This window comes from Herpailurus yagouaroundi, unplaced genomic scaffold (assembly GCF_014898765.1).
Source record: "Herpailurus yagouaroundi ecotype Mexico unplaced genomic scaffold, PumYag 100, whole genome shotgun sequence".
Lineage (NCBI taxonomy): Eukaryota > Metazoa > Chordata > Mammalia > Carnivora > Felidae > Herpailurus > Herpailurus yagouaroundi.
In genome coordinates, this window is record NW_024412391.1 from 48,132,920 (window position 1) to 48,148,682 (window position 15,763).

The 15,763-nt window shown below is 41.6% G+C and overlaps 1 long non-coding RNA gene across 1 annotated transcript in view; it reads left to right on the forward strand.

Moving 5' to 3' along the window:
- Positions 1-15,763, forward strand: part of LOC121028640 (uncharacterized) — a 231,074-nt gene that overhangs the window by 49,947 nt on the left and 165,364 nt on the right. Inside the window, exon 2 of the long non-coding RNA XR_005789361.1 lies at positions 11,756-11,886. This is a non-coding gene — a long non-coding RNA (uncharacterized LOC121028640). The remainder of the gene's footprint in view (positions 1-11,755; positions 11,887-15,763) is intronic.

The window sequence follows — 15,763 nt, forward strand, 5'->3', positions numbered from 1 at the left end:
AGAGAGAGAGAGAGAGAGAGAGAGAGAGAGAGAGAGAGAGAGAGAGAGATTCTATGTTCAAAAGAGAACAGAATATTCCAACTGTGGCCTGACCATAGGACACCTCATCCTTGACTGTGAAACTTAGCGAAGAGTGGAGACTATAACCAGCCATTCTGAGTGTAGATCCAGCTTTGACACTTCCTAGCTGTGTAATTTAGAGTGAATTATACAGATCACCTTGGTATCTCAGTCTGTTAAGCATCCAACTCTTGACTCCTGCTCAGGTCATGATCTCACAGCCCTGCATCCAGCTCTGTGTTGGCAGTGGGGAGCCTGCTTGGGATTCTCTCTCTCCCTGGCTCTCTGCCCCTCCCTGACTCATGCATGTGCCCCCCCCCACCTCTCAAAATAAATAAATAAACATTTTAGAATCAATTGTATGAACTCCTCTGTCCTTCAGTGTCCTTGTCTCTAAAGTGGGGCAATGTCAGCATCTTTCTCATGGGGTTATGAAAATTAAATGATGTGATATATGCCCAGTGCTTAGAATAAAGACTGACACATAGCAGATATATTCGATGAGTGTTATCTGTTAACTTTATCCCTATCATTCCATTGATGTAGCCCAAGATACCTATTAGTAGAACAATCAATCAAACAACAAGTATCCATTGAGTTCCTACTCTCTGTTAGATTCTGCGAACGAGGAATGTAAGACCAGCCCCTTATCTGGAGGAGTTAATAGTCCATCACCATGTTGATTCCTTAAATTAATTAAGAACTAAAGTCCTTCACAACTGGGGTTTTTTTTTTTTCATTTTGAAAAAAATAGAGGGGCGCCTGGGTGGCTCAGTCGTTTAAGTGCCATCCAACTTCAGCTCAGGTCATCATCTCACAGTTTGTGAGTTCAAGCCCCGCATCAGGCTCTGTGCTGACAGCTCAGAGCCTGGAGCCTGCTTCAGATTCTGCGTCTCCCTCTCTCTCTGCCCCTCCCATGCCCGCACTCTGTCTCTCTCTCTCTCTCAAAAAGAAATAAACATTAGAAAAATTTTAAAAAAAGGAAAAAATAGAACATTTTTAGAAATTCAATTATTCTATCAAAGATATACATGTACATCATTTAGAAAGTTAAATAGTATTAAAAAATTTATAACAAAACTGCACCATTCCCTATACTCTTACAGGGCCCCTCCCCAGAGGCAACCACTGTTGATTCTCTTGGCCATTTCTTCTGGAGTATATACCTTGGCACTTCCAAATAATATGCTTAGATTATGCTGCTTTGAATTGTGACTTTTAGACATTTTCTGACAGCTGTTATGGCAGATAGGCATCCAATACTCTTACGCCGTCTTTCCCTCTGTTCCTGTGTCCCATACTGGCAAGATTACACACTTTTGATTAATCAACTTCTGTGCTTACCTAACTTGTTCATGCAAATATAATTCACAGTTGAGCATTGTGGACTATGGTTGTTTCTTCTTGATTTTCCTGAAGTTAATTGTTGCCTCTCCATCCCCCACCCCCGACACTTATTTCATTTTCTTTGTACCTACCTTCTAGTAGACACCAGATCAACCAACATGAGGTAATCTACCAGTCTCTTTCTTTCTCTTAAATAGAGCCTCCCCACCCCCACCCTAACCTTATTCTATCTGGGTTGAGGGCTCGCCATGCTGTTGCAGCACTGCCATCTTAGGATGTTGCACTAATCAACCTTGGAATGCCCTGTTTTTCTTCTGAGTTGAATTCCTTATTTCTTCCTCTTTCTTGGTTTACTCTTTTGTTTTGGTGGAGAACATCCCCTAGTAGTCAAGACAAAAAGGATCTTACCTTTGTCTCCAGTTCTGAAACATAATAAATGTTCCCGGGCATGGGCCTGTTTTCACCTATTATGTTGGGCCTTCTGTGACCCTTTCAGGAAATCTGGAAACTCCCATCTTTCACTTCTGAGAAATTTGCTTGAATTAGTTTATTGATGATTTCCTCCCCTTGGTGTTCTGTTCCCTCTTTCTGAAACTCTTGTTAATTAGATATTGGAAATCCTGGATTGGTCCTCTAATGTCTTTACCTTTTCTGTTGTTCCCTCTGTTATACTCTCCTTTTTAGGAGAATACCTCAACTTTATTTTCTAATCATTTTTTTTTGTCGTTTCTCATTATTACCGCCATGTTTATTAATTTCTAATATTTCTCTCTTTTTTTTAATGTTTGTTATTTTTTGAGCGAGAAAGCACAAGCTGGGGAGGGGCAGGGAGAGAGGGGACAGAGGATCCAAAGCAGGCTCCTCACTGACAGCAGCAAGCCTGATGTGGGACTTGAACCCACCAATTGTGAGATCACAACCTGAATCAAAGTTGGACACTCAACCAACTGAGCCACCTAGGCACCCTTCTACCACTTCTCTTTTTTTAACCTGGGTATTGCTTTTCAAGTTTCCTAGTATTGTTTTAAGAGTATAACATTGTCTCTTATTTTCCTGAGAGTATTAATGACAATTTTTAATTTGTTTTAATCCCTATATATTTTGTTTCCTCCAAGTTGTTTTTATCCATTTGTTTTGTTATCTAGTTTTCTTGTTTTACGCCTTCCTTAGATATCTGATAATCCTTGGATGTCTGCTCAGGATTAGAACAGAGGACTAAAAAGCTAACTGGAACCTCTAAGCTTGTAGATGGGGCTTGTTGACTTTGAGCTTCACTGTAGCATGATCTGGAAGTACTGTTTATTGTAGGAAACCTGGTTTATTTTTTTCTGGTCTTTTTTCTTGGGCTGGTCATATTCTCCAGAAAAAAAACTTTTCTTATCCCCTGTTAAGTTACAAGGTTATGCTGTCAGTGTTCTCATAGCCAATTGGGGAAATAGGGCTGGCAGTCTCAGCGTTTTATGGCCACTATATGCCCTAGTTTGTGGTTCTGTTCCTAAACCAACAGCTGGGTCAGTTGACCTCCAACCCAGAAAGAATGTCTTCAAAGAATAAACCTACTATTTTCTAATGGGGTGGTTAGCCCTCAGGTTCTGAAGTATCTGGGACTGCCAGTTCTTGAGTATTTTGAGGACTATACTATAAATTTTGATAGTTTCCCATTTTTGCCGTTGTTGGCTTAATGTTCTATGGCATGCCAAGTTACTTCAGTCCCAACTACATATGAGCTGCATTATTTATGAGGATTACTTTTCTTTCTTCCTTCCACTTCCTGGTTTCCCACCCTCTTTCCCTCTCTTTCTTACTCTGTTTTCACTATTCTTTCTTTCTGGATATTAGCCCTTCTGTATTAATGTCATATTAAAAGCAAACAAACAAACAAACAAACAAACCTTTTTTCTCTTTTTCGTTGCTTTCTGTTTTTCCTATTCATTCTGGGAGATTTGCTCAGCTTTAGTATTTTGCTTATTTTATTATTATTATCATCATCATCAGCTTTATTATTTAACATATTGAGCTTTTCATCATTGCTGTCATATTTAGAATTCCCAAGAGCTCTCTTTTTAAAAATGGTGTCTTGTTAGAACACCTAGGTGGTTCAGTCAGTTAAGGGCGAGCCCGACTTTGGCTCAGGTCATGATCTCACGGTTTATGAGTTCAAGTCCTACATCAGGCTCTCTGTTGTTAGCATGGAGCCTGCTTCACATTCTCTGTCCCCCCTACCTCTTCACTCCTCTCCTGCAGTGCTCTCTCTCTCTGTCTCTCTCAAAAATAAATAAAACATTTTTAAAAAGTATCTTATTGCATGAATATATCTTCTTTTAGCTCTGAGGAAATTAATATTGACTTAAAACATTGTTTTTTCTAATTCTTATTTTTTAATTTCTCCTGAGTTTCTTCTTTGTGTTGGTTTGTTTGGTTTATTTCTTTCAATGATGTGGATTTTTTTCAAATGTCTTGGTTACTTATTTGTAAGTACCAACCAAGGGAGAGGTACTAAAATATATATGGGAAGTTTTATGTAGGTGGGGCTTGTTAGTTGGTACGCTTTTCTGAAGAGATATCTGGGAGAGCTCTTGATTTTTCTGTTGGAAGACCTTAAATGTCAGTATACGCAGGATGTGGGGGCAGGTCTCTTCTGGCGTATTCAGTTTCCCCAGAAAGGAGTTGTCCAATTTCTTGACTGGAGGACAGAAACCTGCCTTGCAAGTATTCTGATAGCTCAGCCTCACAAAGGTTAGCAAAAGGGGCGATGTCAGTGCACCTGCATGTCTCATTATCCAGAGTGACTCTTCCACTTAATGTCCCTGTTTTCTGTTGGTATTTCACTCTGCCCACACCTGTGGCTGAAGTCTCATACACAGACTCCCTTGGCTGTTTAGGTTTTTTCCTCCTTTACATTTTTTTTGTAATGCCATTTTTATGGGTTTGGGGTGAATAAATACAAATCTTTAATTCTTTAAGTGTAACTAGAAGTTCTGCCTGTATATTTATTCTTACCTCCTCTGGCCAAGTCGTATCTTCTCCCTGAACTTGTACTGTTGTTTACATGGAACCTTACTCTGCTGAGCCTTGTTTAATCTGGAAGAGCATATTGGGATGCTGAATCTGCCTTTTAATATGAGTGAGAGTACTTATTTGTGGGGCTAGACTCCCTCAGGATTCTGGAATAGGGGTCAATATACCAACTTCTACAGGATAGCTCTGGGTGAGAGAAAGGAGACTGATCCAAGGAATAGGCATGCATACTATATGTGTGCAGGCACCATGGGTGTGGTGGGGCTGGAACCAATGTGCTTACTGAACTCACACAGCTCATGTTCATCTTCAGCATGGGGCCCTGGCACTGCTTGTGCACCTCTGGGAAGCTGTGTTGATGCTTTTGCTTTATGCTTCACTCTGCATTTGCTCTTGCAGATTGTTAGTTGCCCCTTTGTCCTGGAGCAGGGATTTTTTTTTTAATGTTTATTTATTTATTTTGAGAGAGAGAGAGAGAACATGTGAGCAGGGGAAGGGCAGAGAGAGGGGAGAGACAATCCCAAGCAGGCTCCATGCTGTCAGTGCAGAGCCTGTATTGGGGCTCGACCTCATGAACTGTTAGATCATGCTCTGAGCCAAAGCCAAGAGTTGGTCGCTTAATAGACAGCACCACCCAGGCGCCACTGGAATGGGGATTCTTAAGAAAGCCTGGTGGTACAGCTTTTCCTTCTTACGTGCACCTGATATTCTAAGAAGAGGTCATAATGTAATTAAGATAGAGTGTACAAATAGTAGATACAACAAATTAAACTAGGCAAAAGCCATTGCTATTATGTTGGAATGGGAATAGAAATATATATATATATATATATATATATATATATATATATATATATGGCTTAAAAACAGACAAACAAAAAGCTGAAAAAAACAATGGTTACCAAGCTCCATTTGGACATTTTAGAACTTAATGAATGAGTATGTTGAAAGTCTTTCTTAACCTAGTCCCCAAGCAAGAGACCCGCATAAAACAGTCCTTTGTTAGCCTGCATTAGATTTACACCATGATTTTGAAAGTAGTAAAACTACTTTTAAAAATGGTCCTATAAATCACATTAAAGCATAAAGGAGGTTTTTCACTAATTCAGACTGGCCATCATCCTGTTAGTTCAAAATGATCCATATTATCAAGCAGATTCTAAGGCTTTCTTTCGAATAACTAGTAGACGCTTTACTGGAGCATGAGGAATTTGTTTTCTGTTCTCATCCAGAGCCCAGGAAGCTGGTTTGACGTCAGGGCCAAGCTGGGGTATTGTGGGGTGGGGCGGGAATAGCGCTCCACTCAGAGTTGGCATGGAGTCCTCAGCTGTCTGCCCCTCCTCCATGTGTCCAATAGTCTCCATCTGCAGGGCAGGAGGAAAGGGAATGTCAATTTGTCCTGGCTTTGGGTGTATTAAAAACATCTGCTAAGAGAATGGTTTTCAACTGGGGGTAGAATACTTGTGACCCAAAGTTGTGTAAGTGGGTTGTGGAATTTTTATAACAGTTCCTAAGAACCAGTGTACTTTCACCCCCGTGATTATCTGCAAGCACGCTATGCATTATTATTAACTTTGTAAATGTGCAATGGATTTTTCTTTTTGTGGTGATGGCAATTACAGAATTCATGTTCTGTGTTTTACTTACCTGTGTTGTGGTCTAGACTTAAGGTAGTTGTAAAATCGTCAATTGTTGTATTGCGAAATTCAACTACTGTGACATCATCATTTGCTAATATGTTTTCTAGACACAGGAATGAAATTTACTTCCAATAATAGTATTGCAATTATTAATGTCCTTAAAAGCTTTACCTTTTAAATAAAAGGTAAGAATAACACCAGAATGCCTGTTAATATGTAATTCCCTTCTTAGGAGAAATGAAACTTTAATTTTAATCACGGTGAGACAGAGTTTCTTTATGCAAGTATTGGTGGGATGTAAAATGCAATAAAAAAATGGAGTGCCATTTCTACGCAACTGAGCAAAATGAGCTGGGATTCGGGACAGACTCAGCAGCGGGGAGCTCCGCTGTCTGAGGTTTCCCACTTGCCATGTCTTTGGTTGGGCTGAAGAGGAGCACGTAAAAGCATCAAGAATCCTACAGCATGTGAAGTGCTGTGTTACTTATTTTTCTTTCCACTTAACATGGAAAATCTCAAACATGCACAAAAGTAGAGAGATTCGTGTAATGAACCATCATTGCAAAAATTTATTTTCCATCTAACGCCATCAACCTGATGTACAAAGACTCGAAGTGGTGGATGTGAGAAGTACTTACAAGTAGGGTAGAACTTAAAAACATGGCAAGAACATATTTACCTGTGTGCCCAGCTTTACTTCTTCTCCAGGGAATACCAGTGCGTTTTTAACGACGAAACGTTTTCTGAACTTTTAACAAGAGACATGCTTTGTAGGACTCATGTGGATTTGCTAGAGCTCAGGGCAGGCTCAGGGGAACAGACAGATGTGGGCATCTGACCTTGCCGTCTATTGTCCCAAGTCAGGTGTAAATGGAGTCAACAGTAGTAGACACAGCAGGGGATGCCAGTGCTAAAAGAGCACCCTCACAGGTCCATAGTGGCCCCGGGAAAGCTATCAGATTAGAGTCACGCTTGATTCATAGGCTTTAAAAATGCCAGTGATCTGCAGTACCCGAGGGCATGTGGGTGCAGTTTCCAATTCTGCCCCCGGAATTCCCACTCACCCTTCAGGCTCCTGATTATGGCTGACACAGGTGAGCCAGGGAGCAAAGGCTGCACATTCCTTTTTCAGAGGAATGTCGCTGTTTAATTTACCGCATGGAAAGCCCTGAAACCCCCCAGGGCCTTCCAAAAATAGATGGGATTAGTCAGTAGTGACATTTACAGGGTTTTTTTTCCCCCCTTTCCTCCCCCCTTCTCAGGAATGACAAAAGTTTTTTTTTTTTTTTCTTTCTGCTTGGTAAACTTATCTCCCTTGAGGATTTTCGCCTTAAGAGAAAAGACACGGTTAAATTCTATACTGGATTTACTGGATTTTATTGCAAAATTAAAAAAAAAATCTAAATTACCATAGCCAATCTGGGGAGGTGTTTCAGTTACACTGATAACGGACAAGGGTTGAAATGGAAGCTGTCATTTGGAGAAACTTGGGTGAGTTAGTGAAGAGAGGAGAGAAGTGAACCCCCTGAAGTAGTGAAAGTCTGAAATTCCTCAGCCCTCCATTTGGATAATGATTGTTTTCCATACAATAGGAGCCAAGGAGGAGGTGTTGATACAGATACTGCAAGATTCTTTTCTAACCACAGGAGTAGGTGTCCAGGGCTCACACCTGCTTTACACACTGATGAAAGGTAACCACATATGTCAGGCACCAAAGAGGCACTAATTCAAAAAGAGGCAGAATGTCAGTAACGGAGGGTAAGGCAGGCCACCCATTCACTCACTGGTCTGTTAGTTCATTCATTCATTCACTCGTTCGTTCTTTCATCCACTCATTTCTTTCTTCTTTCCAGTTCCAGGGCCTCAGGTCCCATGAATGCTCCTGATAGCATTACCTCCTGCTCTTCGTTCAGGTCTCAGCCAGATTTTACTTCCTTAGGGGAAGCCTCCCGTGCCCCCTCACCTCCACTTCCACCCAATAGGTGGATCACGTTCTTACAGAACTACACTCTCTGGTATATAATAGACACTCAGTAAACATTTGTTGAAGGAATGAACAAGTTAATCCATTTATCCGTACATTCTTTTCTTTGTCTCTTCACTAAGCAAGAATTTACTAAGCAACAGCTATGTGAGGACCCTGGCCAGGTGGGCCAGGATGGGAGGAGAGCAACCTTTCACCCCTGAGAACAAAAATATGTCGGGACCCACCTTCTTCAAAACCAGAGAGAGCTGTTAGATGGATTTCAGCTTGGGCCAGGGGGTGGAGGTTTATGGAATCAACCAGAAGGGATGGAGAGAGGAAACAGTGCTAAGTTTACAGTTGTGCCAACCTCATGTTGACTCTTAGAATCTGAAATATCATTTTCCTAGCAAGGAAACTGTGGCCTAGAGAGATAAATTGACTTACTTTGAAGTCACAGAACTGGTAAACTTGGTTCTCCGAGATTTTTTGAACTGATTACAAGTCACTGTGGATTGAACTATAGGAATCTGCAGTATGTTTTGGTGCCTTGGATGTGAAAGGAGACAGGTTATTCCAGAGAAGTGACAGGACCCGGAGTGTGGATCCCAGAAGAAACGTCTGGAAGAGAAAAGGAATCGTTTAGAGTTTCAGGACTCTTCTACCTTGAGGTGGTGGTGGCAGAGGGGGTACCAGCAACCCCACCAGCAGAACATTCTGGGAGGGGGCTATTCCTTCAGCAGTTGATTCAATAATTGCAGAGTTTTTACCAAAAAGTAAACTTTTCTCATGGTAGTGTGGAAGTTTCTGGGTGCTTCCACTTCCCAGATGGACACTTGTTCTATTGAACTTGACTATTCCATTTAATAGGTCATCAGTTGGGTATTTTCGAAATAACTACATCTTGTGTGGAGAGTTTGGGCAGTACAAAGCCCTTTCACATGCAGTAGCTTGCTTGGCCCTATGACATGCAGTAGCTTGCTTGGCCCTATGACACTCCTGTGAAGAAATTAAGACTAGAGGCCTTGTGGTTTGTCCAAGACACGTGTCGGGTTAGTGGAGGAACAAGAGCTTGAACTCGGGTCCCTGACTCAGGTCTTATACTGTGTATGGGAGGCTATTGGAGGCCGAGGAAGTAGAAGTGGCTCACGTGAAAGAAAGTGCTTTTCCCGCAGGCTGGAGACAGCGAAGTGTGACAAGGGCTTTGAAAGCACTCAGATTTCATTTTTAATACTTCTCAGAGGTGTGCTTTACTCACCTGAACCTTTTCTTACCACATGCTATAGCAGAAGGTGACAGAGGTGAACAGCAACTTTTAAGGGTGATTGTTAGCAACCAATTATACAGCATTCACTATGGGGCAAACACTAAATGCTTCATATATATTAGTTCATTTAATCTCACAATAAGTCTCACAATTATCCCCATTTTACAGGCGTCAAAATTAAGGCACAGAGAGATTAAATTTAATTATTAAAGCCTCAAGGTGAGTTTATTGTCTGAGGTCTGTCTTCTTAATCACCACATTTTTTTAACCTACTGACTTTTTACCTATAATATTATTGAGCCATCTTAGAACATAGGAAAGGCCTTAGTATTGCATTCTCAAAAATATTCTTAAAACTGTGGGTTTCAAAAAAATTACTTTTCTTTCTACAGTAATTTTATAGAAAATTACAGTTCTTGAATAGGGAATCCATAAGCACAGCACAATATAACGACTAAAAAGTGTGTAAAAAAGTCAGTCTCCCTCCACCCTGCTCCCCAGCTGATGATTCCGTCTCCAGAGGCATCTGCTGTTAACAGTTTCTAATATTAAAAATGATGTTTGGAGATTTATTTTCTCATTTGTGCTTAAAGTAGAAAGAAATGTGGTAGAAGGGACCCCAGCTCTGGCCTCGGATGTATACTCTCTATCAGGATTGAGGCACATCCGGGCTGTCTGGTAAACTGCTTGGGCAGCCAGCCTAAAGTCAGAGGGCGGGTGGAGTGAGGAACTATCTGGGAGAGATGAGTGCCTAAGGGAAAAGGAGCTTGGCCCCACATCAAAGCTTCTAGGCTTTGTAGGGGGAAAGGGAGATTCTGAAGAAGAATCGGTAATTTCCTCAACTCCCATGGCAGACCCCCATGGAGTCATTTCTGAGTCCTTTGGTTTTGGAGAAAACCCAGTGGGCTGAGGTAAAGCCTGCAAAGGCTCTCTCTTTTAATGTTATGGAAGACATGAGCACTACTTGAGGACCCCTCCCTCACAGCAGGCCACAATAAGGGGAGAACCTCCTTGCTCAGTTCACCCCAGGTTACTGGACCTCTGAGTTTCCTAGGAGTGGTGATGTAGGGCCATTAAAGCAGTAGAACCTTGAGGGAGGTGACCTCACAGTGAGAGTTAGAGATAGTGCTTCACAGACCAACATCTCCAGGGGGCTCCAAAACAAGAGAGAAACAAAATGGCAGGCTTGACTTACAAAATGGTAGCTGTAAAAAACACCATATAAAAAACACACGGGATAAAAATGTTTGCTGATTCTCTGCACAGGACATTCTCTTATTGTCTTGATTCTTTGTTCTGGCTGCTCCCTTTGCCTGGGTTGGCCTTTTTTCTTCTCTTTTCCTGCCCAGTTCCTGCTGCTCTTTAAGACATGATCCGGCAACTCCTTCTCTATACCCCTACACTGCCCCCAGTCCCTGGCCCTGTATATTTGCTATCACCTGACTTGTGTTACAGTTATCTGCTAATGGGTCAATCTAAGACCAACCAGGAACTTCTGTTCAGGAGTAGTTCTGATCAGTGTTGTAGTTCCAGTGCATGGCTTTCTATAAATATATAGAGGAAGTGTAGAGTTCCTGCAGGGTGTTCGGTACTACACCTGAGGTACCAGCCCTCCTTGCAAAAGATCCCTTAATAAAGTTTGTGCCATCTAATCATCTACTTTTGATAGCTTGGCAGACTAGGAAATCTGCCTTTTGGTAGAGAGCAGGGCTAAAATGCCGCTAAATTCTAGATGACTTTGATTTCAGTGAGCATATCTAGAACAGACTACACTGGAAAATGAGCTCCATTAACACATCAGCATAATCATTTAATTATCTTAGATAGCCATCAAAGTACTGGCTGTATTACTCAAGTCTGGGTCATTGAAGAAAAGTAAAAACAATTGAGAAATTTCATTCTGTTTCTGTGAGGGAAATGTTTTATGACAACATGTTGAGGTAGCCTGAAGTCTCCATATTATTGTTATGTTTCCCCCCACTCACTCTCTTTTTCTTTTGCCTCCAATGTCTTTCTCCATTACAGACATGGTGCTTTAAATAATTGGACTCGGGGGCAAGACTAGAATATAGAATATGAACCAATGTTGGGGGTGGCAGAGATAAGTAAATACCTAATTGTGACAGAGGGGAAATAGACCTAACTGTTACACTTTTGGCTTGTAACCCTTTCTGTCTATTCAGAAGATTGTTAGGAAAATAGAAAAAAAGTCTGAGCTCTCTGAACTGGTTCTGCTTTATATAGTTTCAACCAGATGAACTAAATTCGTGCTTAGAGATTGCAAGTCTACATGGAATGGTGTAAGCTGAAGGCTTTACACTGTGTAAAAATGGTGATTTCCTCCTTTGGAAGTCTAGGAGACAGGAATGGGAGGGGTGGGTGGGGGAATCAGTGTGTAGGTCAAAAATTTGAATTTTAAGTGCAATCTTCTTAGTCATCACTTTCATTTCTGTCTTCTAGGGAAATCTGACACAGCTAGAAAGCAATGGAAAACACTAAGCGTTGCATCAGATGTTGAAGAGGAACTGATCATACCGTGGAGATAAAAATGATCTCTTTAAGGAGGATTTCAAAAATCTGGTTATTTCAAGGTAGCAGCCTTTTGGGGGGAAAACTAACAAGGGTTCCAGAGGCCAATTATCCCTTGTTAGCAACGTTGGCCTCATGTTAGAATGAGGAATGGATGTGTCTCAACGCTATCCCTCTTCCATTCAGTATAGATCAGCAAGAGAGGGCTCCAAATAAATTTCATCCCTTTTCAGGATGTTTCCCTGTCAAGCACATTCTAGATTCACTCTGTGGAAAAATGTCTATAATGTGTTTAATATGGTTACGATTTTGCTTTATTTCTATTAGGTAAGTGGTTTCCTTTTATTCTTAACACTGCATCTAATATTAGCTTACAGCGTTACTGGCACTGTATGTGACCCAGGGGAGAGTTAGAAAGGAAGTAGAAGATGTGGCCTCAGAGGGCCCATGGGGGAGAAACAACACAATAATGATAATTAACATTTTTATAACACTTGAAAATGTAAAAGTCACTTCCCATTACTTTACCTCATTAATTTTCTCCACAAATACATTGTGTAGGCTTTACTATCTCCATTTTACAAATGAGGACAGTGAAGCTTGAAGTAGGAGGGACTTCCCCAAGATCACATTCCAGTAAAAGAGTGTGATCTTAGAAATCATATTCTGACTCTAAAACTCTATCATATTCCATTGAAAATTGGCAATTATACTCCAATATCTGTGTAAGTACGTGCTGATAAGACTTCATGAATGATCATGGTGGAATGGGGTTCCTCAGGGATGCTTTCTTGGGAGAGGGTGCAGTGCACATGGATGACTGAAGGAATCAAAGGCTCTCCTGCTGGGGGGAGAAAGGTGGAAAATTACATGAGAGGAGAACAAGGGCAGGAATGAGCTGAACATGTGGATCAGGGGAAGGAGACAGATCTTCCCAGGCAGAAGAACCATGACTGAGAATAACGAGGCAAGTCTAGGAGATATTGGTGATGTGAATATAAGGGGTAAGGGAAACATAACACCTGGAATTTTCTTTCCATTGCCTCAAGGAGCTCGGCACTCCTGGTTCACAACAGAAATTGCCATGAGCACTCCTAAGAACATGTTCTGCACTGGTGCCTCAATGGGTAGAAAAGGGGGTTGCCAAGTGAGTTATATATAGAAGTTGTGCAAGGGAAGTTCTTATGCAAAATGACTAAACATGCTTCATTGCCCTGCCTGGTTACTTATAAACGTTGTGTATGTGTAGAAGTTGATGGGAGTCCAGACATTGTCTAAGAGATTTCTCAGAGTAAAATGAGAATAAAGTTGTTCTAAAACACAAAGGGCCTCTAGGTTCATTGCAGCTGTTGATGACAGTCTGTTTCTCTGCCAAGTGGATGCAGTTTTAGCCACATTCCAAGCAAGCATTTCCTATATCTGACATCTTAGAACTTGGGGGAGACTGGGAGACAGAGCCTTACTCAAAGGAGGAACTGACAACTTGGGGGTGAGGAGGGAAGAAAGACATGATGCAGACCTGAATGATCTCTATAGTTATGTAACTTTCTAGCCACAAATCACTTATTAAACCGCTGAATACATAGGACAAAGGCAGTGTGCATTCAGGTTGCTCCAGTTACCTTGAGATCTGGGATCTACAGGGCTGGGTTGTCAGTTGGTCAGGTCAGGAAAACAGCATCACAAGCACAAGAGAGAATTACAAACTCTTGGGAGTCAGTGCCTGACTGGCTGTACCCAGAGTCTCTTCCAGGAGGGTATCTGCCTAATTAGAGCACAGGGATTAGAGTTTGCTTATCCACTTTGATGAAGAGTGTAGGCTCTAGGACTGGGGAGCATACAAGTTCACACTGAAGATCTTAGGACTTGAGTTTCCTTTTTAAGAGAAAGATAATAGTAAAACTGTAGTGAGGAGCAAATGAGATAATGCATGTGCTGCCATTGGGGCTCCTTGTTCCATAGAGTGTAAGATGGAGATTTGCATGCAGGTCAGGGATTGGGGTGTCCTCTAGGGATCAGTACTTTGGGGAAGTGAAGATGGCATTACCAGGGAGAGAGAGAAGGTGAACTGTGATGCAATTGTATGAAAAGCTTCACTAATCCCATGAGTGGCTGTGCAGCCACAATGGCCCTCCAGCGTTATCCTAAACTGAGACAAAGGGGGTCAGTCTTACATTCCCACATTGTCCAGTCTCTGGATGTAAGCTGTCCCCAGGAAGGGAGTGTGATCTTGGACAAAGAAACTCTTCAGCAGACAGCAATGCCTCAAGAGGGATTAGCTGATAGCTGTTATCTGCCAACACTCCAGCAGGTGAAGGCACTGAATGCTAAGCCCTGAAGGGGGTGATAAATCTGAGCCCAGATTTTCAATGTCAACCTGTGTCCTTTGTCCAACAGTCCTCAAATTGTTTACGATTTCCCCTTTTCCAAGTGTACAACTTTCTGAATAAATGACCACTGATCCCTTTAGGGAGGGATTCAAGTGATCATTACTATATATACTTACCATGATGTTATAGGGTTCTCCTTCCTTGGGGGACTTTTCTCTCAGTCAGTATGTTCCATGTTAAACACTGGCTCAGATCCAGAAATTGGACTAGAGATCATGACTTTTCATTATATTGTCCCTAGTCTCTTGATCACCCGTCCTTGATTTCTTTTGTTTGTATAGATTGAATATTACCCTCTTGGCTTGCCCTAGAAATTCTGTATTCTATTAACCATCTCCGTGAATTATAGCATTTGTGACTTCTTGCTTCTGGTGGTTAAGGGTGGCTACCTGGCCTCTTTTCAGGATGCTGCTATTCCCATTATAATCAATGAGTCTGATTCTATAGTAACATCCACTACCATCAGTCTGGCCTATAGAAGATGTCCACCATTGAAACTTCTCAGGGATGTTGGTGCCCCTCTACTAGGACATTTCCTGTCACTTTGGTAAACAGAGTGTCTTCTTGGGGATCCCATGGAACAAAGTTTTCTGATGCATTTTCTCGTCTTATTTAGTGTATCTACTTCAGCATGCCTACTTCTCTGAGCCCTTTGATCTCTTTTTCCACTGTTTGCCATGGTGGTTCTGGCATTTCCACTTCACTGCTTTTGCCAAATATCCAAAATCAATCCTTGATATGTTTTAACATTGTCTCCTGAGATATTAAATCCTCTGTCACAAACATAGTATCATAGTTTCTGCTGGCATGTGCTAGCTAGATCCTAGAGTTTATTTGGGAAGGGTGCGTGTGTGTATGTGTGTGTGTGTGTGTGTGTGTGTGTGTGTGTGTGTGTTTCTTAAAAGACTCAGAACTTATCAATGAGGTTATGTTGTGATTTAATCCCAGTTATTGATTTGATGACCTAGATGGGAGGTGGGAATAGATCCTGAGAGCCTATATTAGTTATTTATTGTTGTGTAACAAATTACCTCAAAATCTAGCGTCTTAAAACAAAATTTATTATCTCCCAGTTTTTGTGGATCAAGAATTTGGGTGTGGGTTAGCTCTGTGTTTCTGGCTCAGGGTCTTTCATGAATTGCAGTCAAGATGTTGCCTGGAGCTGTATTCATTTGAAGGCTTCCAGGAAGGCTCATAACATGGCTGTTGGCAGGAGGTCTTAGTTGCTTGCTGGCTATTTATTGCAGTTCCTTGCCTTGTGGATCTTTCCATAATGCTTTTTTGTTTTGATTAAATTTTTTTTAATGTTTATTTATTTTTGAGAGAGAGAGAGAGAGAAACAGAGTGGGAGTGGGGAAGGGGCAGAGGGAGAGGAAGACACACAATCCGAAGCAGGCTCCAGGCTCTGAGCTATCAGCACAAAGCCCGACACGATGGGGCTCGAACCCATGAATCGTGAGATCATGACCTGTGAGATCATGACCTGAGCCATAGTTGGATGCTTAACCGACTGAGCCACCGAGGTGCCCCATCCATAATGCTATTTGAG